Below are 27,689 nucleotides of genomic sequence, written 5' to 3' on the forward strand. Positions count from 1 at the left end.
AGACTCCTACTTAGTTAAAATCCCAGAAGAAAATAATTTAACGGTAAAGTCATAACTGTATCCCATTTTAAGTTGAAAAATTAAAAATTTGTTGCTAACCCACTCCAAGTTGGTAATTGAAAAATAGAACATACAATTCCATTAAGAAAGATAGAAAAATAATAATAGCATCCACAACCAAGACCTAATCAAATCAGTTCAATGAATGTCAGATATGTATATATAAAAAAAAAACTACAAATTTTATTAAAAATTAGAATCATCTGCTTTTTGGTAAAATAACTCATGTTATGCCATCTCTGGACTTCACATTCATAGACAATGCTGTGGCTCATCTTTATGAATGCATAAATGCTGTTATTCTAATTGTCTATTGGATTTGTCCTGAGTTATTGCCATACGATTTGGATTTCTTTTCTGTGACCCATGATATAACTAATTATATTAAAAAAAGAGACCAAGGGGAAAAATATTCCCAATTAGTGTATGTAGTAAAGTTAAAGGTCTACTCTGTCCACTGAATGTACTGAAGTTAAAGTATTGTCTTTTAGTCTATTAGCCATGATCAAAGAGGCAAACTACAGCCAGAGACCCATCTGCCTCCTTTTGCAAATAAAGTTTTATTGGAACACAGCCACATCCATTCATTTACATTTGTCTATGGCTGCTTTCCAGCTAAAACAGCAGTGTTGAGTAGCTTTGACAGAGACTGTACGGCCAGGAAGCCTAAATATTTACTAAAAGCCTTTAAAACGTTTTCCAACTGCTTCTCCAGAATATTAGAATCTGAGATGTTGGTCTCAAATCAGAAGTTCTGCTATCTCTGGATACCAAGGGCACTGAAAGTAAAGGTAATCCAGATATTTATTCCAGGGGCTATAAATTTACCACTGACATGGAATGTTTTCACATAACATTAGGCCGACATGTTTTCTGACCTTCAGACCAGAGCACTCAACTGCCCACTGGCCACTTCAACTCAGACATAACAAGTTACCAATTTCTTTTACTCTTCTCAGACATTAGTCTTAACCATCCTTTCGTAGGTCTTCCAAAATGCTTCCAGGGAAAGCCTTAAAAGACAAAATGGACCGTGTATATCTTAGAATTCAGTAAAATCTGTAAGCACAATCCATGAAATGGATCAAATCTTGGATCCAACTAATTGATAAACTTGCTACCTGACATTCAATTGGTTGCCCATTTGCTCAGCACTGGCCCTGCTGAAGATCACTCATCCAAAGCACCAGGTGAAATATTAGCCTACCCAAGAAAATGTCCTTAATTTACCTTGACCCCTTATCTAGGTTAGGCATCCCATATATGTACCTCAGAAGCAACCTGTGTTTAGCCTTATTGTGGCAGTATGTCTTTATATTTAAATTGTTTTGTTTATTTTTCTCAGACTTATTTAAGGTATAAGCTTTTTGAGGATAGGGCCTTAATTTATTTTGATTTCCATTTTCTAAGTGCTTAAACAAATAAATATTTCTTGAATATTGAATGAACAAAGAGTACTGAGTCTGCTTTGGCAAGACACAAGAGCCTAGTGAAAAATAATTCTAGAAAGGATGTGTGGAACGAGAAAAGGCTATTTGTGTGATATGTATGCTAATTAACAAAAGATTCTTTGCCTTCCTTCCTTCTTCTAAAACCAGAACTCTAAATAATTTGCACAATTTTTGAAAAACATTTTTGAATAAAGAACAATGACCAAACTTAAAAAAAATCCTAACTTCTTCATATTGTCATCAATCAATAATTTAATTATGTAAGATATTTTGTTACCACAACCCTATTGTATGGAAGAAGGGCAACTGGCAACTTAACTGCTTCTTTAAAAGTTTATGAACTGAAAAAAATATTTTAATCCTACTTGCAAATATTATTAATATGGTTACTATAGACCTCTACTTTTACAACTTCAAAGGTATAATTACCACTTACACATTCAAATTAGCTTATTATCTACATTTTACAGATGAAGAAACATACATCACAAGTGAGTTAAACCATCGATTTCAAGGCCATAAAGTAAGTAATAAAATTCTAAATGTATAAATTCCCATCTCCTTTACACAGCTAATGCTTAAAATTAGGATTTTAGTTATGTTTTCTTTACAAAGTTTTCAACAGTAAGGTAAGAGCTATTTGTATAACAACAGACCAAAGAACTCCCTAAGAGCCCTTTATTATTGCACAGTACCATGTAAGAAATACGTACATCACAGCAGAAAAATCATGAAAGCCATTTTTTTCATCTAAGTAGTCACAGTTGTAACAGACTGGTAGTAATAAAACTTGCTAATTCTAATGCCTAACAGATTGCAACAAAAGACTATACTTCCAAAAATAGATTCCATTTTTGCTGTCTGATCCTTATCTTTCACCAAATATGGTAAATTCTCTATCTTAGCCATCTAATATTTCCAATGCTTCCAGTAACTTTTCTAGCTTTTCCACCAAACCTCTAGCCCCATAAGTCATAACACCTTTGAACAAAAAAACTTCATCTTTGGAAAAAAAAATAATCAGTAACAAAGATCACAGTGGCAAAAACATTATTTAGTTCTTAACAAGGAAAAATCTAGAGTAGGTTTTCCTTTAACTCTTAGAAATCATGTCATTCTGTACCAAATACATTGAGAATAAAGGAAAATTCAGACTGGGAATAAATCATTTTAATGAAATTAGAACACCCTCTTTAATATTTGACCCTTTTACTGCTAGCCACCAAAAGTTGTGAGTAACAGGTGCATCTTTCTTATGATAATGTTTCTCAAAGGAAAGCCATGTAAAAAAAAACATTTACTTAGAAATTCTGCTAAACAATTCTGCACAAAAACACTTCAATTTTGATATGTTCATAGCTTCGTTGTTAGAAGCCAAAGTTGCAAAGAAGTAAAAAGCAAAAGCCAAAAATGGGAAGTATGTACTTTAGCGAATTATTCTCTAATAATCTCTAGTTCTAGAAACACAGGATTTTTTTAAAGGTATCTGAAAATTGGTCAGCCTATGTTTCTTTTGAATAAATCAGTATGCTTTTACAATATGTTTGCTTCTGACTGTGGTGGCAATAAAGTGAAACTGATTCTAATTCTAATCTTTATAACACTGACTTTAACAAGATCAAGAGTCTAGGAAATTCCTCTTTGCTGTCACTCACTGACCAGAAATGTATATAATAGCACACAGCAGGAGGTTGCAATCTGAAAAACAACCAAGGAGCATAACAGTTAAGGTACCATGGAAGTAAAGGAGAAGCATCCCTGGGGAAAGAATAGAATACACAGATAACAGAGACAGAGGAAAAGGAGGCAAAGAGCATGCCAGAAAATATATTATTGATATAGACAATAATTAGGGCAGGAAGCTCATCAGAAATATTTATAAATGAAATTAGATTAAGATAAATACCAGATTCAGCAAAGCATGCTAAGGAAAAATAATTTATGATCCTAACAACAGAATATATAATCATAATGCTGAGTGATATTTAAATAGCATTGATTTACCTAAGAAATATTTATTAATCAAAGAAGTCACCCCAACTTCTCTTGGCTAAATTAGAGTACCAGGGAAATATTTAGCAGTTTTGATTCAACTGAGTGTTTCTGCAGATGTTAATCAAACATTTGAAGGCACTTAACTATTTCAAATTAGGGTATTTGTGTCTAGGACAGGGCAGGTGCTATAGGACTGGATGCTTTTGTCCTCCTAAAATTTATGTGTTGAAATCTAATGCCCAAAGTAATAGTATTTGCAGGTGGGGACTTTGGGAGGTGAATAGATCATCAGGGTACATCTCTCATGAATGGGATTAGTGCCTTTAGAAAAGAGACCCAGAGAGATTCCTGGTCCTTTCCACCATGTGAAGTTACAGCGAGAAAGCCATCTATGAACAAGAAAGCAGGTATATTACCTACTGGATACTGAATGGTCAATGCCATGATCTTGGATTTCCCAGCCTCCAGGACTATGAGAAACAAATTTCTGTTGGTTTAAGCCACCCAGTCTATGGTAGTTTTGTTATAGGAGTGTTAATGGACTAAGATAATGGGATAGGAGAATATTTAATTTTTTTTTAATTTCACATAAATAAATTGTGTTCAAAAGGAAAATAGTTCAAAGTTTTGAGGAATATTAGTGCTTTAAGGTTATTTTAATATTCCTTTCCTCTATCAATCTCTTAGTACCAACAATACTTTCTGTCTAGAAGATACTGTCATGCTTTTAATCATATGAGTCTCATATAATCTGTCTTTAATACACCTCTGTAAAAAAAAAATAGTTATCATTTACAACTGCACAGATGTGGAGTCATTCAGATAACAAATGACCATCTCTTGGGCGCCTAGGTGGCTTAGTTTGTTAAGCGACTGCTTCGGCTCAGGTCATGATCCTGGCAAGTCCCAGGATCAAGTCCTCATCAGGCTACCTGCTCAGCGGTGGTGGGGGGGCCTGCTTCTCCTCTGACCCTCTTCCCTCTCATGCTCTCTGTCTCTCATTCTCTCTCTCTCAAATAAAAAAATAAAATCTTAAAAAAAACCAAAAAACACAAATGACCATCTCTATGTGAGCAAGGAAAAGAACTTGTTCTCCTAATCTTATTCCCCGAGAGATAGATGATACTGCAAATACAATTAGGAAAATATAAAATATTAAAATATTGAGTAGTAGGGTCACAGACAAAATAGTTTTTGGTATTAAAAACAGATATCTAAAAAAATTTGAGTAACTCAAAAGAAATTAAAGACTTAAATGGATAGAGAGAAGAGGCAAGGAAACAGACACGCGGAGAATGCCAAATGGTTAATTACAAGACATAGAAATCCAAATAAATTACCCTAAAGAGTTATATTTTTATCTACCTCAATGCATCTATTAAATTTTACAAGTCCAATACTGATTAAGTTAGCTATGTTAATATGATTGTAACAATAAGAAAATCCACAATGTCTCTTATTTTGTGGACAAAAGGTAGAGAAAAATGCACTGATCATGAAATTTGCACAATCATATGAAGTTAATACTTCATAAGACTAAATTTCATCAGTGAAGCCATTTACTTTGTTTCCTATTGGCAATGTACCCAGAATGACAAATGATGAGTAAAAAGTATCTATCTATACAAATATGTATGTATGAACACACACACATACACACACACACACACACACACACACACACACACCCCTACATTTGTGTGTGTGTTTTCAAAAAAAGCATTTGGGCCAAGCAATTGAAGATAGAATTAAAAAGTGAATTTGTATCAGTAAATTGATCTGTAGAATACTGAACCAAAAATTATATTTAATCATGACATAGGCTTTAAAACTTTATGCTCGGGACTGTCCTATTCAGCTTTCTTTTATTATTATTCAACAAGTGGGTGAAGGCATAGAAAACAAAACAAGTATTAAGAAGTCATCTTAAGAAGAAATTTCAATTAAAAATAGCAATATTAACAAACATGGAATTCTACAATTTTTTTTTATGTGAACAAAGGAAGGACTTGTGCTCTGTAGCTTTAAAAGATGAGAAGTAGAATCAACCAATATAGGTTATATTAGGACAGCCAAGAATCATAACCAATGCTTGTGAAATTTATAGTGTCCCAATCACAGTAAATGTTAAAGCTTAAATTCGATGTTAATTTTGCAGAGAGAGTTTACAGAAAATTCCATATGCCATAAGAGTTTGAACTGAGTTGATCCCTAATATTTCTTCCAACTTAAAACTTTTATAATTACTTCCCAGATTTAAAAGCTCCATGCAATCATCATAGACACAAACACATTTCAAAATCATTCTGCTTAGCAACATATGGTAGTCGATCCTCATTATTCCCAGATTTCATAATTTGCAAATTCGCCCACTCACAAAAATTTATTTGTAACCCTAACATTGATACTTGCAGTGTCTTTGGGGTCATTTGCAGATATATATGCGGAGCAGTACAAAAATTCAGATGTCTGATGCACACATTCCCAACTGAGGTTGAAAAAGATGGCACTCTGCTTTCTTATTTTAGCTTTCATACCCTAAAAGAGTGTCCTTTTCAAGGTCTATTTGTGCCTTGTTTTCACATTTCTGTGTTTCATGTTGATGATTTTGTTCTTTAAAATGGCTTCAAGCATAGCGCTAAAGTGTTGTCTGGGTTTCCTGAGCAGAAGAAGGCCATGATGTGCCTTAGGGATAAAATACATGTGTTAGATAAGCTTCATTCAGTCATGTGTTTTAGTGCTGTTGCCATGAGTTTAATGCTAATGAATGTTAATGAATCAACAATATATATTAAATATGGTGTCTTCAAACAGAAACACATAAACAAAATTATATATTGATCCATTGACAAAAATGTTGTGACAAAAGACCCACAGAAATCTACCCCTGTCTTTTTCCAAGGAGCAAGGGTTCAATATTTGCTAAATCAATGTTTCGGATACTTTATAGAACACAACCACTGCAAATAAAGAGAATAAACTGTATTTCCTAGCTTTAACCTAATGTTGGATAATATAAACCTTTCCAATGGTGTTTTCATTTAGGAAGTGGAAAGCATCTAGGTTAAAATTAGCTTCACAAAAGAATACCTATGGCTTGGTATTCTTACTGCATTCTTTGTGAATCAGTGATAAATGTAATCATGTTTAAGGAAAGTTTTCTAGCTCTATGATGAAAATTTTGCCCTTCTCCAAATACACACATCAACTTTCTATTATCTTATCCTTACTCTCAGATTATGAGATCATTCTATCAGGGGGACTATCTCAAGACAATGTTGTAACATACAAAGTACTTTTTAAGCATTTGCTTCTATATAGTGAAAGCTATAACTAGCAGTCAGCCAGGTGGCTATTTATTAGTGCCAAATTGAAATCAGCAAATATGAGCCTCTGGCTGCCTGCCCCCGATCACAGAGGAACACATGCGTTGCTCTCTGTCTGTTCCTGGAAACCTCCAAGCCAAACTGTGTAAGGCTGTTATGAAGCCTGAGAAATCCGGAGTTGCTAAACAATTGTTAGCACTAGTTTGCAATACTCTAAACTTACTGTAAATATTCACAGAGCTACAAGCTAGTCAAATCCACACTCTTGCTCAATTATAAACAATATTAAAAAATAAAATTTCACAGTTTGCATTTTGATCGATAATTGTATAGTTTCTATGCTTTGTTCTCAGTATCTGTCTCTTATTGGGAAATGTTTACCTTCAGTCCTGTACTTCAGGCATTAAAAACGGGACATCAAGACCTTAAAATTGAAGGGGATTATTGGTTTCGGAAAACATACTTGCTATAATAAAACTGGTATCAAAACCTTTTATGAATTTAAGCTAGGGCTATAAAATATGACTACAAGATTACCTTTAAGTTTATAAAGATATTCTAATGGAAAGAGAACTCCTAGAAGATCATGCTATGTGACCAAGTACCACAACATAATTTCCTTCATTCGATTATCTGAGCCTCATAAAAAACAGCTTATGTACCTCAAGTAGATTCAAAATGAAAACAACAGAAAAGGAAAGCTTAGATTTGATTTTTGTTGTGAAATCTACATACTGCCTTTTTCCATCATGAACAAATTAAGACGGTATATTCCACTTGCAAAGGCATAGAACCCAAGAACATCAAGTAAAATGCCTGTTTGCAATTTTACATGGGGAAAAATTAACTCCACAGTCAAACAACAGGATGTTCATCAGGATGACAACAAAGGAAATGAGTTTCAGAATGGTCTTCCCTTAACACACAGCAACAGCATTCTCATATTGAGAGTGCCACTATCCTTAGCCTTTGCTTGGATTATTATCAACTGAAAGTGAACCCAGGATCACCCATTTCATTATTATCTAAGAGAACCATGTTTTGTTTCGTTTTTCTTAATTTCAATATATCAACATAGAAGGTTTTCTTTTCTTACATCCATATGTAACGATAAGTTTGATAGTGTTTAAAACCATAGGAAGATAGATAGTACAAATATTCAAATGACATGTGGCGTATTAACAAATATTGCAGATATTCACAAATGATATGTAAAATAAATATAAAATCAAAACAACAGACAGAAAAGAAAAACTACTTAAAAATCATTTTTACATATTTCTCTTTTCTTAAGAAGTAGGCAATATTTTTCTCAAAATTCACAAAAAATAAGAAAACCAGATTTCCATATTCTATGCTGTAAAATTTTTTGGCTTGTAAATAAATTCTAAAAGGAAGCAGACAACTCTGTGTAATTCAGAAAATATAGAAACTAGTGAAAAAATAAGAAAATTAAGAAATTTGTTAACTCACTTAGAGAGATACAGGGTCACTCAACAATAAACGCATCACATGAATCTTGGGATGATAATGAGAGTGACACAATTTAACAGAGTAGATGATTCCACATGAGCACATATGTCTCAAAACGGCACAAGATGTAGAAATCCACCCCAGGAAGCAGTAAAATAATTTCAAGTTTTCTCAAATAAATCAGAGGAAATAAGTGACATAAAGCATTTTCAAATAGTGTTGAGATAAAGAAAAATTTTATTTTATTTTAATTTTTATTTTTTTAATCAACCTTATTTATTCTCTGCTTGTGTGGTGTTTATATCATTTTCAAGTACCAAAGAAAATGGCACAAACATACCTGTATTAGAGAACATATATTGATTATAGAAAAGCAGCATTAAACATAATTTTACAAAAGTATTTGCATGCACACATTCATAACTAAATATTAAAATAAACTGGTCTAATTTGTTATATGATCTATTATTCATTCTCCTCTTACATAATTTTTTATTTATTTATATTATTTTGTTTAATTAGCCAGCATAGAGTATATCATTAGTTTTTACTGTAGTGTTCAATGATTCATTAGTTGTGTACAACACCCAGTTATATTATGTTATGCCCTCCTTAATATCTATCACCTGGTAACCTCATCCTCCCACCCCTCTCCCTTCTGTAACCCTCAGTTTGGTTCCTAGGGTCCAGAGTCTCTCATGGTTTGTCTCCCTCTCTGATTTCTTCCCATTCAGTTTTCCCTCCCTTCCTCTATGGTCCTCCACGCTATTCGTTATGTTCCACATATGAGTGAAACCATATGATAATTGTCTTTCTCTGCTTGACTTATTTCACTTAGCATAATCCCCTCCAGTTCCATCCATACCGATGCAAATGGTGGTTATTCATCCTTTCTGATGGCTGAGTAATATTACATTGCATAAAGAAAAATTTTAAATGCTATTTTTAAAGTTTGATTTCACGACAGAGTTCCGCTAAATAGTTACAATCATGTTGTGATCCAAATGATGCTTATTGCAACCCCTCTTATTATCTGCAGGAGATGTAGGGTTTGAGAAACAGTTAATACTTATTTTAGTGTCTTTCAAGAAGAGTATCCATCTAAACATTTTCCTGAAACAACTGTCCTCTTTTCTTTCCATCTCAATTAATTCATTGTATTTGTAAGGAATCCTTAAGTACCATAGGTTTATTCAAACATACCGAGTAAAATTGATTTGAAGGATATCACTTGAGTCTTTTTAAAAATATTTAATCCTGTGCTTTGTTTTTAATTGAAGTCTAGAGTTGACATAAAATATTTTGTCACTGGAGTATTTTTAAATGATGCTGATTTGTTAATTTAGAAGACAGAGATAGATAAATAGGTGATATTCTAAAGTTTTTGGACAAAGGGAGAAGAAAGTAGGGGGTAATGTGCTTTCTACCTAATATATAAAAGATATAATCATGAATAAATTACACAAGTCATGATTTTAATTAATAAGAGAAAATGCATAATAATTTTCACCATTAAAGCCATTGAATCAGTAACTTAACTTTTTAAAACATACAAAAAAGTAAAGCAATGTAAATAACTACATAAAGCTGCTAAAAATACAGGGTTTTTTTAAATCAGTTTAATTAAGATCAATCCAGAATAATTGATAGTATAACATGTACTATAATAAGTCATTTTTATAAAGCAAATTTAATATAAGGTGAAGCAAAATTTATGGGAATTAAGCATACTAATATTTATAAGTCACATTATAGTTTCCTCATAAGCATACTTTAAGCATTAATGAAGCAATTTAATATTTAAAAACTGTTATTTGCTACTACCCTATGCCAATGAAAACAAGTGCTACACCCAGTTTATATTTCTAGTGCAAAGATGCTTAACTTTTCATCAAACTGTGTAATACTTTTTAATTTAAATAAATGTAGTGTTGTTCACATTACCTTGGACACAAAGTAAACAATATCAGCAGGGAACAGAGTTGGGAAGGTAGATGTGTCAGGTTTTGCTTGAGCTGAAAGATACATCTACTCACATCTCTACTAATAAACTGAGACGATAGGTTGCAGTCTTTCTTGTTACTGTTGCAGGCTCTTGTTACTGGAGTTTTATCAGTTTTCTCAGTTCCCTTCCTAAGAACGAATAGGCATGGAAAACCCATCACTTGATCCACCCAAGAACAAATATCAAAAATCAGAAATCTTATCACAGAACAAACTGGGATTATTCATCAGGTATTTGTCTCAACACCTCTGAACTTTCAGTCTTCTTTGACCAACTCCAAATAATCTAGTTTCTTCCACAGAAGATTTCTCACACATGCTTAAAAGCCAGTTGTGGAAACAAGAGGCCAAAGGAATGGTCAAATGCTCTCAATCAAGGAAGAAAATAGTATACCATTATTCTTTTTATAGGCCAAGTACTTAGAGAAGAGCTATGTATAAATCTGCCACAATTTGCCTGAGGTATGTATTATTATCATCCCCTTTTATAGAGGAAGAAACTGAGGCTTGGAAAGATTAAGCAACTTCCCTAAATTTACCCATATCTATGATTCCAAGCCAGATGTTCTGCTCTCAAATCCAAATCAAAGTTTCTTTCCACTATAACGCCATCACATTTGAGTTAAGCAAATCTCAACTAGTACAAATTTTCTCTTAATTCACTTTCTTTGAAACTATATTAATTTCAGAAATTATAAAATTTGCCAAGAATCACATAATCTCAAAGTTGGTGGACTGAGTCAATTGTAAACTATATTTCCTCTCTATTTACATTTATGCTGGTTAACAAATACATTTGCCATCCTCCATCAGGATCAGTTTTGAATTATATTTGTTTGAAATTATAACAGGTCATCAGCAACATAGTCCTGTAATAAAATGTGACTAACCCATATATCATGCTGCCTCAACTATTTTAGAAAATATTAGTTTCTGAAAGTTATTTGTACTCTTCAGGTAAAAAGATTTTTAAAAAGTCACAAACTAATGAATGTTTGTGGATGGATTTAGAACAATTTTTAAGATTTTATTTTTTATTTGACAGAGGCACAGAGAGAGAGAGGGAACACAAGCAGGGGGCGTGGGAGAGGGAGAAGCAGACCTCCCGCAGAGTAGGGGGCCCGATGCGGGCTCCATCCCAGGACCCCGGGATCATGACCTGAGCCAAAGACAGATGCTTATTCGACTAAGCCACCCAGGCACCCCGATTTAGAACAATTTATATCCTAAATTAGTAAAAACAGTTTTTGTTGTATCTAAAATATTAAATTTTAATTTTAAACAGTTTATTAATCCACTCTTTACATATTTTAATGTTACACTAATTTAAGGGGGGAAGTAGCATATAATATTGCATGTAATACATGAACTCAACTAAGCCCCAAAAAGCAGTAAAAAAAAAAAAAAGACTGAAAGGAAATGCTCTAAATTTTAAGTGTCTAAATTATAGGGTTTAGGGGAATTTTAACTACTGTCCTACTTACCTAAGACAACAGAATATCAATTGAAACCCAGCTTTTAAATGTGCACTTTAATAAATGATCACATATGAGTCAATGCTGTCTCTATCATATGCAAAAGTTGAGGTTTGCTATAAATATGATCTACATGTATTTATTCAAAATACCAGTAAAAACCATATCTAATTAAACTACTCTTGTCATAACACAAACAACATTGACACTTGAAATAAGGGAAACTTTGAAAATTGGTGAAAATATATTTATTAGGATGTATTTATACTGATGTCGGCAGGTACTCTTCAAAGCTGGGAGTTAAAGGAGAAATGTGATGTCTGTACCAAATTCCTTCAAAATGTTGCACACTCTAATATAGTGTACATGACAAGCCTGAAGTGTTTGAAAGGAAGCCATTTGAATTATCTCAGCACCAAAAAAAAATCATCTGGAAAATTACCTAACAAGTGAAACATCCTACTCACATTTTCCAGAATCTCATAATGCTGAAAGGATATTCAGCAGGTCCTGAGTTTACACTAATTTGCAAGCTTTTGAACAAGTATAACAATTTCAAAGAATAGGTACTATTTGGTGGGCATATCACTAATGATATATAATTGTAACAGAAGAAAATAATTTTAACCTTAATTTTGTTACTCTTGTGTTACAATTCCTATTACAACATTAATATTAATGTCACATTAAGGTGCATTTAGAGATAATAGCAGGAAACAAGGGTCATAGTCGATTCTTTGTTCTTGTCCCTAAGGCTACCAAGCATGGAATAAGTTAAATAAAGCAACCTAACTCCTTTTAGAACATTTCTGAAAGGAAAAATGACAGTTCATATCAGCCAGTGTGCTTCTGATGATGGCTTTCAGATTTTTCACTTCAGGATACTGAGTCAAGGTGTTTTCCATGGAAAACCCACACTTTTATGACTTTTTTCTGCCCTCCTTTTCCTAATGTACACCACTGGCCACCAGTGTGCAGTTCAAGAGCTACCCTTTAAACTGACCCTGTGATAGTCCCAAGTAAGACGTGCAGTAACTTGATCTTAACTATTACCACCACCTCTTCTACAATAATCTCTTCTCTCCTAGTGTTCCTTTCCCCTTGTCCAGAAAATTACTCCACGTGATGTGGGAGCCAGCAGTGCTTTGGTCATTAACGTGGCTTCTGTTACCTAACCATAGTGGGAGGATTCAAAATATTAGTCAAAACATTAGGTGGTAGATGGGCACATTTCTATCTCTTTTGGTAACTAGCCCCTTTCCTTTAGGAATCTCTCCTCCAAATCTATTCCTACTGGGGCTGATAAATGAACCCACACCTAGAAATAAGTGGTAGGATATTGAACCAGCCTGGGTAAATGATAAGACTCCCTAGTTTCATGTGACAGTGCTTTTTTTTTCCCCCTTAAGTTAGATTGGTTTAGGTTTCCTTTCTTTCTTTCTTTCTTTCTTTCTTTTCTTTCTTTCTTTCTTTCTTTCTTTTCTTTCTTTTCTGTCTTTCTTTCTTTCTTTCTTTCTTTCTTTTTCTTTCTTTCTTTCTTGTTTATTTTTTGTTTTTTTGAAGTGGAAGGATTTTATTGTCTCTTGGTACATGCTGGTTCATATAACTTGGATCTAGACTCAAACCACTGCTGCCAAATTTTGAATGGGGTTTGGGCACTCACACCTCAGGACTGACTCTGAGTGCCGTTGGGGACAACACATCTTTAGGAGCTGAATGCAGAGTGCACTGTGGGATCTGGTTTAGGTTTTCTTAACAGTTGAAATTACTAGAGTTACTGAGATTACTTAACTCTACATCCAGGATTGACAATATTCAACGTCCAACCTAAATCAACCTCAGTTTCAGGGACAGGACATTCACTACCTGAAAAGCCTGCTCCTCTCCACTTCTACCTCTTCTTTTTTTTTAATAAAGATTTTATTTATTCATTTGTCAGAAAGAGAGAGAGAGAGAGTGAGCACAAGCAGGGGGAGGGGCAGAAAGAGAGGTGGAAGCAGGTTCTCTGCTGAGCAAGGAGCCCGATGCGAGGCTGGATCCCAGGACCCTGGGATCATGACCCGAACCAAAGGCAGCTGCTCAACTGACTGAGTCACCAGGCGTCCCTCCACCTCCACCTCTTGCACAAATTCTCATATTCACCTCGCCTGTTGTCATAACAGAGCAAGGTATTGTTTTTGTTTTTGTTTTTATTTTTCCACTTTTGAAATATTAGTGACCATTGTGTTGGAAATGGGAGCCTCAGCAGAGTTAGTCTTACTGATTAGTAAGTCTTACTGATTAAAATATAAGGTATAGAAAGTCCCCAACTATCTGCCTCAATGCAGCTACCAAGGAGACTAATTATTTTACTATTATTTAATTATCGTTATATATTGCTAATATACATATTATTATATTACTATTATATTACTATTATTTTACCATGATTTATATTTCTATTTACTAATTATTATACTATTATTTCTGTATGTTAAGCAGCATTTTCTAAATGTAAATTCTAGAAATATGTCTAAAACATCAGGATGATTGTTTTTTTTTTTCCCTAGGACTTGTGATTGATTTTGTTTATCAAATTTTTCCGTGATACTAGAGAAATCATGAAAGCTTTGAAGAAAGAAGGTTGTACCCAAGTTAACAAATACCACAGATGCATTTTGCTATTTTACAGTTTGCTTTTTTTACAATTTTGCCCCCAGCTAATTCCCAGGATAGGCCTAGTATGTAGGTTGCAACCTAGGAAGTATTAGACCTAGACTATGGGTCACATTCCAACGTGGCCCTCTGTTCCAGTGAATATTTCAGTACAATTCAGATCCCCACATGGGTTTTTAACTTCTTAAGTATAAAAGAGACCCTAAAAGATTCTATAGAGATCTGAAATACTAGAGAGTATAGGCCACAGGGCTAACACTGATGAAGCACTACAAAATAGTTTAGAAATAATGTGAATGAACACATTGGGCCAGGAAGTATCTTAGAATAAGATATCTTAGAATAATGAAAATCTTGACTCACCCAACAGAGTGAAAGTCAGTAAAAAATAGGTCTGGTGTGCTCCTTTTGGCATTTACCAAAAAGGAAAGCTAAAGAAGAGAGTAGTAACCTACTACATGTGTCTATATTTTTTCACTTGTTTCTCAAATAAAACGATAAAAAATCAAATAGCATTTGATCAATACAGATGCTTTTCATCTTTGTGGTTTTTCATCAAAGAAAACAAGGGTAAAAATCTGTAAGTTTACAGGGCACTGGCTGACTCGGTAGAGCGTGTGACTCTTGATCTGAGGATCTTGAGTTCAAGCCCTACGTTGGACCTAGGGCTTATTAAAAAAAAAAAATCTGTATGTTCATGTAAATTAATGAGTGGATTATTTCTGCACTTGATTTTTCTCTTTGAACAGGGAAATGAGTTGGAAAAGTGCCGGTTAGAATAAGTACTTTGATTACTATAAAGAGATAACTTTCCTAAGTTATTTTCATTAAACATAAAATAAAAAAAATTATGAAATATATCTTTAAGTTAATCCTGTAAAAGTAATTTCAATAAATGAAATAAGTATGTAGCTTCTTTGTCATTTAACACCAGATGGAGCCATTTTTTTTCAGATACTATTACAGGATAAATCAATTAAAATCATAAATTGATTTTTTAATGCAGGAAAGAAATAAATCCTTAAACTACTTTAAAATCAATATTTTATATTTTAATACTGAAATATTAAAAATTTAGTTATATCCCAGTGATTGCAGCTACTTTAGACTTAATCAAAATAGTGCTTCCAAAGCAAAATCATACATAAAATTATATTGGACCAAGTGCTCAAATAAAAATAATATATAAATCATTTTGGTAAAATGTTTTGTTTAATTACCTAAAATGCCAAGAAATCTAGACATGGATTTTAGCGGTCATTGCAATATACTGTAAATGTGCTTAGTCTTTAAGGACAACTATAAAGATACTCATTTACATGAAAACTTTCTTAATGGATAGAATCATATTCTTAAAATCCATACCCTCTCATATTTTATTAAATATAATGAGATCATTAAATATTAAATACTTCCTCCAGAAGAATATTGTCAGAATATACAATATTCAGTGAATTAAGTACTGCACTTAAGTATTCATCAATTGTCTTCATAAGTGCCTGTAGCCCTATTAAGTTTTGTTCTTAGTTTATTTATCTAATTTTTAAGTGATTAGGCTTTCTTCTTTCTTTTACTGCCCTTTTATTTTATAATAGTCCTTTAGTGACAGGTAGGTGGAGAAATGATAAGTGAGTTAGGAAAGAAAGTAATTATAATACTTAAAATTTATAGAATCCTTACCATGTGACAGGCATGGTGCTAAGTCACAAAAATTATTTCAGTTAATTCTCACATTAACTCTATGAGGTAGATAGTCCTATTAAACTCAAGATAACAGCTTGGCAGCTGAAGGAACTAAGATTCATACACAAAGCCACATGCAACTTAATGGAAGCAGCACAGGTTATTCAGAGTCTTAATTGTGACAAAATTTGGAAAACTGACAACTAACTAAACTTGACAAGTCTTGGTTTTTATAATATATATTAGCTAAACGATGATTTGTTTGTAAATGTATGAAAATAAGCACTATAGAAAAATATAAGAAGAAAAATATAATCTAGAATGCAAGATAAAACTTTAGTCATCTAACCATTTCCAACAACAGATTGTCCATTACAAATGCACAAAAGCAGCTACAAAGCTGTTTGCAGAATATTTTGTCATTGTTAATGACTTATTTACTTAAATAACTACACATTTTTAAATGATAACCTGATAATTGGTAGAAAACCAATGCAGGTTTAAGGTCAACTATATGAAACCTGTCTTAAAGGGCAAGCCAACTGAAGGTACTTAAAATCTAGGTGAAAACCCTATGGAATATTTTTACCAACCTTGTCTCACATTAAGTATAAATCATTTTTTAAAATCTCCTTCCATTCAACACAAAGATAACTAAATTTTAAAGCCACAAGAGACTTGAGATGTGGTATAATTCACTTACTTTTTCATATGAAGAAGCTTCACTTGGCCTCTAAGCTTACATAAATAGCAAAGGGAGAACAAAAATTCTAGATTAGCCATGAGTGGCACTTAACCAAGACACTGTCTTGCCCCTGCTTTGTCTTTTGTTCATGTGTATATCACCAGACATAGAATTATATTGAGAATATAGCAGGCATTCAGTAGACATTTTCTAAATTAATTAATGCTTTTCTTAAAAAATCACAAATATTAGAGATCCAAATTAAGGCAGAGCAGAGTTCAGGGCAATAGATGGAGAGAGAAAGTAATTGCATTCTCTATTTGAGTAAGGAAATAATTTCTAGGTAATACAAGATTTCATGATTGAGTTTAAAGGTATGGAAAAGGTTGCAGAGTTAAAAATAGTATAACCAAAATGTCTGAAGCTTTACGAAAAGGTTAAATAGCAGGAACCATATGATCAAACTAATTCAGTTAAACATAAGTTTGACTCAGAGTAGTAGATAGATAAATAAGACAAAAATTATAAAGAAATGTGGATGTTCAAAGATGGCAAATGAGGGTTTCAAAGCAAGGGAACCTAAGACAAGCTGTACACTGTGTGATCCTAAGAATGTAATTAAGGTGAAAAGAGTTAAATTTATATGATAATAACAAATATTTACTGAAAAAATTACATCAGTGTGACTAGGGATGCTGTTAAGGAGAAGGAAATCAAAGTAGTAGATAAAAGGTAGAGCATGGAAGCTGGTGCCCAGTCAAAAGATACTAAAATCTGGCACCTAACTAAGATGTACTTGAGGAGGAGAAAATGCTCCTCTCTCTGTACTTCTCAGAAACTGAAACAGGCAGGAAGAAATGCAAAAGCAGCATCCAGCCGGGCTCTGAATGTGTGGTGGTCAATAAGTGGATGGGAAGCATGGGAGAATCACTACAGCAGCTCATGTATTCTCTCACACCCACCCTGTCGGGGGTCACAGCTCCAAATCAGGACCCTCCCTAGAGATAATTCTCATCCTTCTACCCCCAGATAAGGGCTGTGTTCCGTGAGTTTATGACAGCACATACACCCCTGCAAGGGGAGAACTGGGCTCATTTATCCTTATCAGTTCCACCAATTAGGGAAAACAGATGCATCACAGAGCAGTTGTGGTACATTAGTAGATGGCAAGGCACTGCGTGGTCTAGGGAGTCAGGGAGACAGCTGGGCTAAGCATAAACAAATATGAATTGCTGACTGTTTGAAAAATTCTATATACACCATAACTTTTAATAAACACACATTAATAATCACAGTTAATACTATTGTGGTTACATAATCGACACAATCAGGCCAGATTAGCCAATTTCAATTGAATTCACACCACTTACTGAAGGCCTACCAAGTTTGAGCAGATTTTGAAACAGAAGATAAGTAAAATAAAAAGCTAGCCCTAAGAACGTCTGTCCTGTGGTGGGCAAGACATTCACATTAATAATAATACGAAGAAGGGGCGCCTGGGTGGCTCAGTTGGTTAAGCGACTGCCTTCGGCTCAGGTCATGATCCTGGAGTCCTGGGATCGAGTCCCGCATCGGGCTCCCTGCTCGGCAGGGAGTCTGCTTCTCCCTCTGACCTTCTTCCTTCTCGTGCTCTCTATCTCTCATTCTCTCTCTCTCAAATAAATAAATAAAATCTTTAAAAAAAAAATAATAATAATAATACGAAGAAGACTGTGGTGAAGTATACTCAGAGTCCTATAGAAGAGGGATTCAGGATGTCAGAGAAAATTTCTTGAAAGAGAATTGGAACTGAACTTTAGTTTTCCTTCACAGCTAATAGAGAAAATCTTTTATACTCAGCAATTTACCATGTGATGCACAAAAAAAGCAGAGACTAGTAGTTTAAAATGGCACCTGGCTGGCAGAGTTCCTTGTGTAGTGTCTCCCAACTTCCCAATACAAACACTAAGATAAGACACCACCTAAATGAGGGCACCTGGTGAGTCAGCCAGGCTATGCATACACATAACCATGGCTAGAATCAAGATTGCTCTACTTCAGACAAAACCAATGGATCTAGAATCCAAATAGTGACCCAACCACACCCTTCTTAAAGTGGGTAGGAAGTCTTTCATCCTCCCCCCATATCTGCTCTCTGATTTAGAAATGCAAGATCCATTCCAATTAGAAAATAAGAATCAACTTTCTAACGCATAGGTATACTTATTGGGCAGGCCACTAAGACCTTCCTTTCTATATTCACTTGAGAATTGCATTCCTCATAATAGTAGTGAGAGACGGAGTGAGGCAACTCTCCTGCATTCAGAGAGACACAATCCCCATGAAGTACATCCTCTTGGCAGGTACACAGAAGTATCCATCATCACATTAACTATAATAGGAAAACTAAAAAATTTTAATCACTCTGCCACTCAGGTCACAGATGTCTCATAAAATGTGAATAAATATCTTTCAGGAAAAGTTAACATCAAGTAAAAAGGTTAAGATCAAGTTCATTTCAAATGGAATAACTATTATTACTTGATAAATTATTTATTATCTCTCACTTCAGTCTAGTATTTCCCCAACCTCCATACTAAATATCTTAATTGTCTTTTCCCTTCTCTGAAATTATGGAATGGTAGTTGTCTGATGAAGTTCATTCAGAGGCTTTCAGAAATGCTTACTCAGTAGCATCTGGCTATGCCAAAGAAGAGTTGTATCCCACTAATGGGGTCAACTAAGCCATGGACCACTTTAAAAATATGAAATCATAGTCTGAATTTAAAGCGGTCAATATGAACAAGATCTTCTCTTTGGTTAGATTAGAATCTTTTAATTGCATTGAAGGTACATCACTTACTGATGCATTAACTGAAGTACATACAATTTAGCAATTATTGGGTCAGCACTGGTATTAAAATAACTGCTTTTATTAAAGAGCAAAAAAATTTATAGAACAGTTTATTTTAGTGACATTATGGCTCACTTCCTATACATCTAGAAGAGTGAAATAAATATAGAAATATCTTAGGTGGTATATGTGTCATAATTTTGTATCACAGAAGCAAACATTAATGAATGTGCAGTTTTCTTCTCTACTCATCTTATTATTAATGAGCCATAATTAAAAATTAATTTCTAGAGTGATTCAAATATCTGTAACAAAGTATAAGCTAAAACTCTTTATATTCTATTGACTTAATAAAAATGGTGTTAAAAAAATCTTATGATATTATCTAAAAAGGTAGTACCTAAATAGTTTTAATCAACCTTACTTTGACTATTTCATTAATCTGATTAAGAATTAAAATATCTGTTGACCAGAAATGCCCATACCTTTTTGAATATATTAACTTCAAATACTAACTTATGATTATGATATAGTTTATAAGGGTACAAAAAATCTAAATATTAAAATATTAAAACTATATGCATATACATAGACCTATAAAATTCACAACTTGGGCTTTAAGTACAGGAGTTATATCAAAAATGGATCACGCATAGAACAATAATTCCTGAGGCCGAAGCATGAACCCACAAGGAAAAAACCTCAAACTCTGTTTACTTTGGTTTCATTTTGTTTCCTTCTCCTGGTGTCTATAGAGAACGGATTCACAATCTTATTACCCATATGATTTAACCATAGGAAATGATTGCTTATAAAGCTCTGGGCATCAAACATGACTTCAGGATTACTTCGAGTACATTATTAGTACATGCATTTATCTGTTCATGTTTAGCATATGAAAGATGTAAAGTCATATTAAAATATGTGTTTCTCGGGAAATTCTGGAAGTTCAATGGAAATAGGACTCTCAGAAAGTGGGTGGGATGGTTACCAGTAAGCGGCTAGGCTTGGGGGCAGAATAAGAATGTCTTTTGTCATGCTCAATAGTCTGTGCTTTTGTGTTGAAAAAAGAGAGCCTGTATGAAAAGTAACCAGATTTTTTTTTTTTAATATAACCCTAGAGACTCCATGAGGGGTGGGAGGGGTGGGGGCAGACTGATGAAAGAATGAGTCAATAGTGGAGGTGAAAGCCTGCAAGAATCCAAACAAGATCCTGGCAATGGAGGTGCAAGGGAATGGCCATGTCTTAGGGACTGTGGACTAAGTTCAAGTTGAAGATCATGAAGAGGGAGAAGGTAAGGACAGCATCAAGTGCTATTTTAGCATAGATGTCTGGGCAGATAGGATGGCATTAACTGAGATAGGGAATTCTAGAGACACAGCGGGCTAGGAGGGGGCTGCCGAATGGAAAAATTAATGAGGTCAGTTTTTGGACCTGTTGTGTTTTTACTGTGTCTACATATCTGTCAGTAAAGATACCCAGAAGGTAATTAAAAATAAGAAGTTGTGGGTCACCTGGGTGGTTCAGTTGGTTAAGTGTCTGCCATTGGCTCAGGTCATGATCTCAGGGTCCTGGGATCAAGGTCCATGTCGGGCTCGGGCTCTGGGCTCTGGGCTCAGCACTTGGTGGGGAGTCTGCTTGCCTCTCATCCTCTCCCTCTGCCCTTCCACCTGCTTGTGCTCCCACCATCTCTCGCTCTTAAATAAATAATCTTTAAAAAAAATAAGGAGTTGCAACATGGGAAACAATTCAGGCCTGGGTAGCTAGATTTGTTGGATTAATCAGCACTCTCTCTCAGGCTCTTGTGTGTGCCTTATTAAATAAGTCAATCAATATGTTATTTAAGTGGATTTTTAACACTCCTTCTTTCCTCTTTGATCTGCATTCTTAATATCAAATTGTAAAAGGATGTCAAGGAAGTGACTGTAAAAAGCATGCATAATGTACAATTAGAAGAGAAACAGAAAAGCTCAAAAATATTTGCAGGACTCTGTTGTTTAGTATAGCAGACTACCACTAATATGTCCCTGAGACTTTGAAAAGGTTAAATTATTTTCAACATTTTCCATAAAAGAAGGCATGGTATATATTACAAAAAGGTTTCCATCAAAAGTGGTAAAAAGAATTTTCCAATTGCCTATAAAGTTGCAAAACATTTTCTGAAGATACTGGATCTACTGGGTACATTACTTTAAGGTCAAAAGTTGAAATATAATGTTTATATTCTTATCACAAGAAAAAATATTAAATAAAAACTATATTAATTGAAACATGTCTGAGTGAACTGATTTCTCAGGTTGTAACATTGGCAGTCTACCATGTATTAGACACTGACCTACCCATGGAACACACAAAGATTTCTGCATTGCAGAAAAAAAACTGTTTTCATCTCCTGGAAATACACCATCTAGTATCATCTCTGGAAAATATGTGGCAACGGGGCACCTGGGTGGCTCAGTTGGTTAAGCATCTGCCTTCAGCCCAGGTCATGATCCCAGAGTCCCAGGATCCAGTCCCACAGGGACCCTGCTTCTCCCCCTCCCTCTCATGCTTACTCTTTCAAATAAATAAATAAAATCTTAAAAAAAATTAAAAAGGAAAATACTTGGCATTAATTTCCTTTTAAAATATCCTTCCAAATAAATTGACAAACAAAATAAATTCTTGGTGTTGCATTAATAGCACACCAATTAACCACAATGAAGAAAACATTTGGGAAGATAGAGAGTCCAAAGGTGATTTAAAATGTTGGGTAATTTTTTCTATAAAAATAATTTTTGGAGGATGACAATTGCACCTATGTATGTCACATTCTCTGAATGTTTTGATGTTCAGGGAACATGTTTTTTTTCCAGTTCACCTTCATATAGCTACAAATGTTTATATAATTTGAAGCCCCAGTGTTATATATACATTGAAATTGCAAGAATGAAAACTAAAAATTGCAATGCAATGCAAAGGCTAATGTTTGACAGAAAACTCTTCTAGCTGCCATGTCTGAGTTGACAAGTTAAAAGGCAAAATAATATGGATTAAATGCCTTTACATCCTAGCAGGTGTCTAGTCATCAATAATATTCACTAAAGGCCATTGTGTGCAGAGCACTTCTCTTCATTTCCTAATTCCCTGCATGGCTCTCAGCAGAAAGAAAGGGAGGTACACAAAGATTTCTGACACTCCTAAGAACTTCACATAGATAAAGCTTTCCTTGCAATGAACAAGTATTATTTCACCAACATTCTCTGGAAATTATTCGTTGGATTTTTCATAAAATTTGTTTTATTAGAAATTGACATCTGTGGAATTCCAGACACAAAGGTAAGATTCCAAATGACTACACAGAAATAAGGAAATCTGTATTTTCAGTGAACAAAAAGTGGATGTAGATAGGAAGTCTCCAAGAGAAGGAACAAACTGATTTATAGGGATTTGTTTTTAGGATGACACGTACAAATTAGAAGAAGATGCACTTTCTAGAGTATTTGGTACAAAATAAAAAACTGATGAAATACCTCTTAATATCCACGTAAGTGGCTTTATAGCACAAAAATGAAACATCAGAAAAATTTCAAAGCTTTAATATTCAAAATTCAAATAGAACATATGGAAGTGTAACTGCTACATTTCAAAAGAAGTTCCATGAAGAGCCTTCTTAACTAAAGAGACAATCTTTTTAAAAATTGTATGCTTTGTAATTTTTATCTGTATTTTAGTACAATACATTACCTTTTCATATTTTAATGTTTGATATACTTTGGGGGCTGAATAATTAATCTATTTTATTTTAGCAGAAACTATAATTGTATATTGTCTATTAAGAAATCAGTTTCATGTCTTCAGACTAGTATTATTGTTTAAATTCCAGCTCAAGAACAAAGATGATATTTCATATTATATATAGTACTCACACATATAGGCAACCCAGTCCTAATCCTTTCCTCAGTATATACCTGCATGTCTTTGCCTTTTCTATATTCACTCAGTTAAAATTGGGATATGTGTGTGCGTGTGTGTGTGTGTGTGTGTGTGTGTGTGTGTGTGACATAATAAAAACCTAAAAATGCAATTGTTTATATGCTTGGTAGAAATATCCATCCAGGATTTTTAGCTTTATATGCAGATATTTAGTTCATGTTGATACACACCATCTGCATAAATCATCATTAAGAAAATAGTTAAAATAGTGTTTAAGACACTATTTTAAAATTTATGGGTATATATTAATTTTGAAATGCTAAAAATGGATTCCATTTTATGACTACATCTAGAAATGCAAATTAATATTTCATTTAGTAAAAAAAAAATGCTGGCCAATGTACATATTCTGTGATTTTGAAAGTGGTAAATCCTGAAAAGAGTTTTTTTTTCCCTAAGAAAAGTGTCCTTTTAGGGCAACATCAGAAAGACAAATTCACACTACTCAGATTTAGCTAAGTCAATAGAGACGGGAGGTATCAAATCTTGGTATCCCAAATGTATGCCTAGCATGCCAGCTATAAAACTCCAGGATGGCCATTTAACAACTTGATTAGATTATTTAAATGGCAGTTTAATAGTTGTGGATTTTCTGTACACCTTGCATAAAACAAGACATAAGACAGTGTGAGCACGGTTTCCCTTGTGGTTTAAAATAATGTCTTCCAATAAATATAATTGTACTTGAAACCAGAAAGGCAAAAGCATTTGACCATCCCAGAGACTTTGGCAACAGTCCCCACTAGTACATTTTTTGGCTATGTTGTTGATATTTGATTTCAATTAGTTTCTGAACCCCATCTATACAAAAGTAAGATGACTCCAGGAATATACTTAGTAGTTTAAAAAAAACAGAAAAGACTCTTTGTAATACATTCTCATTTACTTGGAAGGAGTGAAGGAAGGAAGGAAGGAAGGAAGGAAGGAAGGAAGGAAGGAAGGAAGGAAGGAAGGAAGGGAGGGAGGGAGGGAGGAAGGGAGGGAGGAGGGGAGGAAGGAAGGGAGGAAGGAAGGAAGGGGAAGGAGGGAGAGAAGAAGGAAAAGAAAAACAGGCAAGTAGAAGTTGTCTATACTCAAATATAGAAATGCTCTTCCAGTTGTCTCTACAGCTATTGAGTATCCAAAATGCCTGAGTATCCAAAAGTATATTGCTGTTAAAACATTTTATGGTGACTTTTCTCCCAATACTTATTTTTAGATTTATAAACAGCAATATACTTCATTACATCCTCTCTTTTTCTTCTTACTATAGTCTTCCTTAGATTTTGAAATGGAAGAATATAATGTGATATCCTTTTTAATATTCCTGTGATTTATTTCAAGGTTCTCCAAACTTCCTCATTAGAGTACCTTTTCTTTTAATTCCTACAATACTCTATTAAAAAATATCCTACAAAACACCACTGAGCAATGTGCATCCAAAATTCTGCGGACTTAATGCAAATTCTGGATTTTACATTTAATTTTTTTCTCCCAATGTGTCTATAATTTATTGAGTGCCCATAATTTTCTGGAGAGGATAGCAGGAATTTTACTTTGTTAATTAAGCCTCACAATTCCTTGTGAGATGGATATCACACTTGTCATTTTTTAGGTGAAATACCTTAGGCTCAGAGAGGTAGAATCACTTGCTCAAAGTTACACCAGCAAATCAAGAGCAGAGGCCAGGCCTATGTTCCTGCAAAGACACAACATACCAACACCCCCTGCACCTGTACCCTGTGGGGTTAAGTTGCTCTAACTGCAGGTAACAATAGGACCTAAAACATGAAACAGTAGCTTCTGCTGCTGCTGCTTCTTGTTACACTAGAAATGCCCAAAATGAAAAGATAGAATTGAGCCTAGAAGACAGACTCACCAGGTTACTTTCCAAAATGCTACTAAATGAATGATTTAGGAACATGCACATGTGAAAAAAAAAAAAAAACTCTCATCTGTTTATATTTTGTTGTTCATAGTAAATTAATTTGAAATACATTAATAGGGTAAGTGAGGTGATCACCACCCTGAATTATATTTCCTAATGCTGTTCTTTCCGTGGCAATTGTAAAATCCACAGGCTTAGCAATGGGTGGGAAAAAAAAAAAAAAAGGCCAAAAAAAAAAAAAAAAGAATGTTCCCTGCAGCTGCAGCTGACTTTCTGGCAGACTCGGAAAGCAACTGTGTTGGCAGCTTAACCAGGCATCTGGGGCTGTCGGTGAATTAGTCTGAGTACTGACCTTCTAGATCGCCTATAAACACTCTGCATTTGCCTTGCTCCATAATGAAGGGAATTTAACTCTTTGTATGATTATGATTGGAGGTTATTATGAAATCCTCTCTAAGTTAATCAATGCAACCTTTATTTAATGACATACTTACAAAGGAAATAACAAGCATTTGCCTTTAAGAACAAATTCTATTTGATAAAAGTGAAATTTTGGATTAGTTACAACTCGTGCAAACTGGTTTCATGAAGAGCTATCTCATGATTTGAGGCCCTTCACTTCTCTTACTGTATCATTAAGAAGGCACACTTTTAAATCATCCAGTAAAGATGAAAAAATGCATTTATCCTTTTAGACACCAAGAAAGTATTTCACCACTTTCTATTCTAAAGTCTAGTTGTCTTGCCTGGAAATTATTTCTTAATTAAAGTCTAAAGCACTCTTGGAGTAGTTTCAGAACATTATCTTTGTTTTGAGCTTTAATGAATATAAAAAAACAGTTGTTTATGGCACTTAGTGTAAAATTATCTTCATTTATTGAAGTCTATTCCTAGAATGACTGAGCTTATTTTCTCCATTTAAAGCTGATAATTTCTAATACTTTAAGATTTTTCTTGGAAGTGTTTTACAGATGAGTATTTCTTCAGTCGCCCCTCTTCTAGGTATGTCTCTCTTTTTAGAGACCAGGGTGAAAAGTGATTATGCAATGAATTATCTATACATATACAGCCATTTTTAAAACAAATGGAATCATATAACAGGTTTATTGGCTATATACTTGTATATCAATAGTATGTCAAAATGTCAATAAATCTATGAGAATATATATAGACATATAATGCCCATGAATTTTAAAAGTACATATATCAGTAGAATTGTATAAGCACACTAGTAATGTATTTGTTTATCATTTTATAACACTTGTCTAATCAAACTTTCATTTAATGATAAAGGTATAATCATATCTTAACCTTTGCAAAGTATATCCATTTATTTCAACTGCTGAATTGGTTAGTCTTCAAGTTGAAAAGGACCTTGGAAATGAGCCAAGCCTAACACCCTCTGAATAACTGACCCCTAGAGAGATGAGTCGTATCCCCAGGTGATGGCGAGCCAGTGGCACAGTCATCAGAACTTTAATTCTTGATGCCCTATCCCTCGTACTTTCCATTTACACTATGCTCCCTCTGAAATAAGATTTAAATAGGGTTGAAATGAGATCATGTTTAAATCTAAAGTACAGCAGAGCTTATTTTAAACTTTCATCCAATTTTGCTGTAACAGGTTTCTTATGCAGAATTTCCCCTATGGCCTATTATAATCTTTGGTTTTATTTTTTTTCACATAATTCAGTTATAATTCCATGGCTTCAGACAAACTTCTGATATAAAACACACACACACACACACACACACACCCTGAACTAGCAACGATAAACAGCTAACATAGGAAATATGTTAATACTTTTAAAAAATGTTCTTATGACATTTTAGCAAGTAAATTATTCTGCTCTGTGTTCCTTTATTGTTTTAAATGAGCAACAGGAGTACTGTGCTTTATTTCAAGTCTAAACAAAACACAATTACAAACATTCTCAAATAAATGATCTATAATCAAATATGGAATATGATATGTTTTTAAAAAAAGGACTTAAAGAGTGATACTAAATTATAACTAATCTTAACTAGGTATATTTTAAATACAGCTGTTAATTTGGTTTCTGTTCACTATAGGAAGTTGCTTAAAAAATAGTCTTATTTAAAAAATAAATCAAGATCATCATACTGGCTCATGCACAACAAATTTTTATTATTTTTAAAGATTTTATTTATTTATTTGACAGAGAAAGACACAGCAAGAGAGGAA

General features: G+C 33.9%; 1 protein-coding gene across 5 annotated transcripts in view; it reads right to left on the minus strand.

The window, feature by feature from the left end:
- The window catches only part of CADM2 (cell adhesion molecule 2), a 1,065,941-nt gene that overhangs the window by 1,018,455 nt on the left and 19,797 nt on the right, over positions 1–27,689 (minus strand). Inside the window, exon 2 of one of the 5 annotated variants that reach the window (XM_027585371.2) lies at positions 10,250–10,438. The exons of the other annotated variants lie outside the window; for them this stretch is intronic. The gene's annotated coding sequence lies outside the window, so the exon portion shown is untranslated. The remainder of the gene's footprint in view (positions 1–10,249; positions 10,439–27,689) is intronic. 5 annotated transcript variants of the gene reach the window in all.

This window comes from Zalophus californianus, chromosome 1 (genome assembly GCF_009762305.2).
Source record: "Zalophus californianus isolate mZalCal1 chromosome 1, mZalCal1.pri.v2, whole genome shotgun sequence".
Taxonomy (NCBI): domain Eukaryota; kingdom Metazoa; phylum Chordata; class Mammalia; order Carnivora; family Otariidae; genus Zalophus; species Zalophus californianus.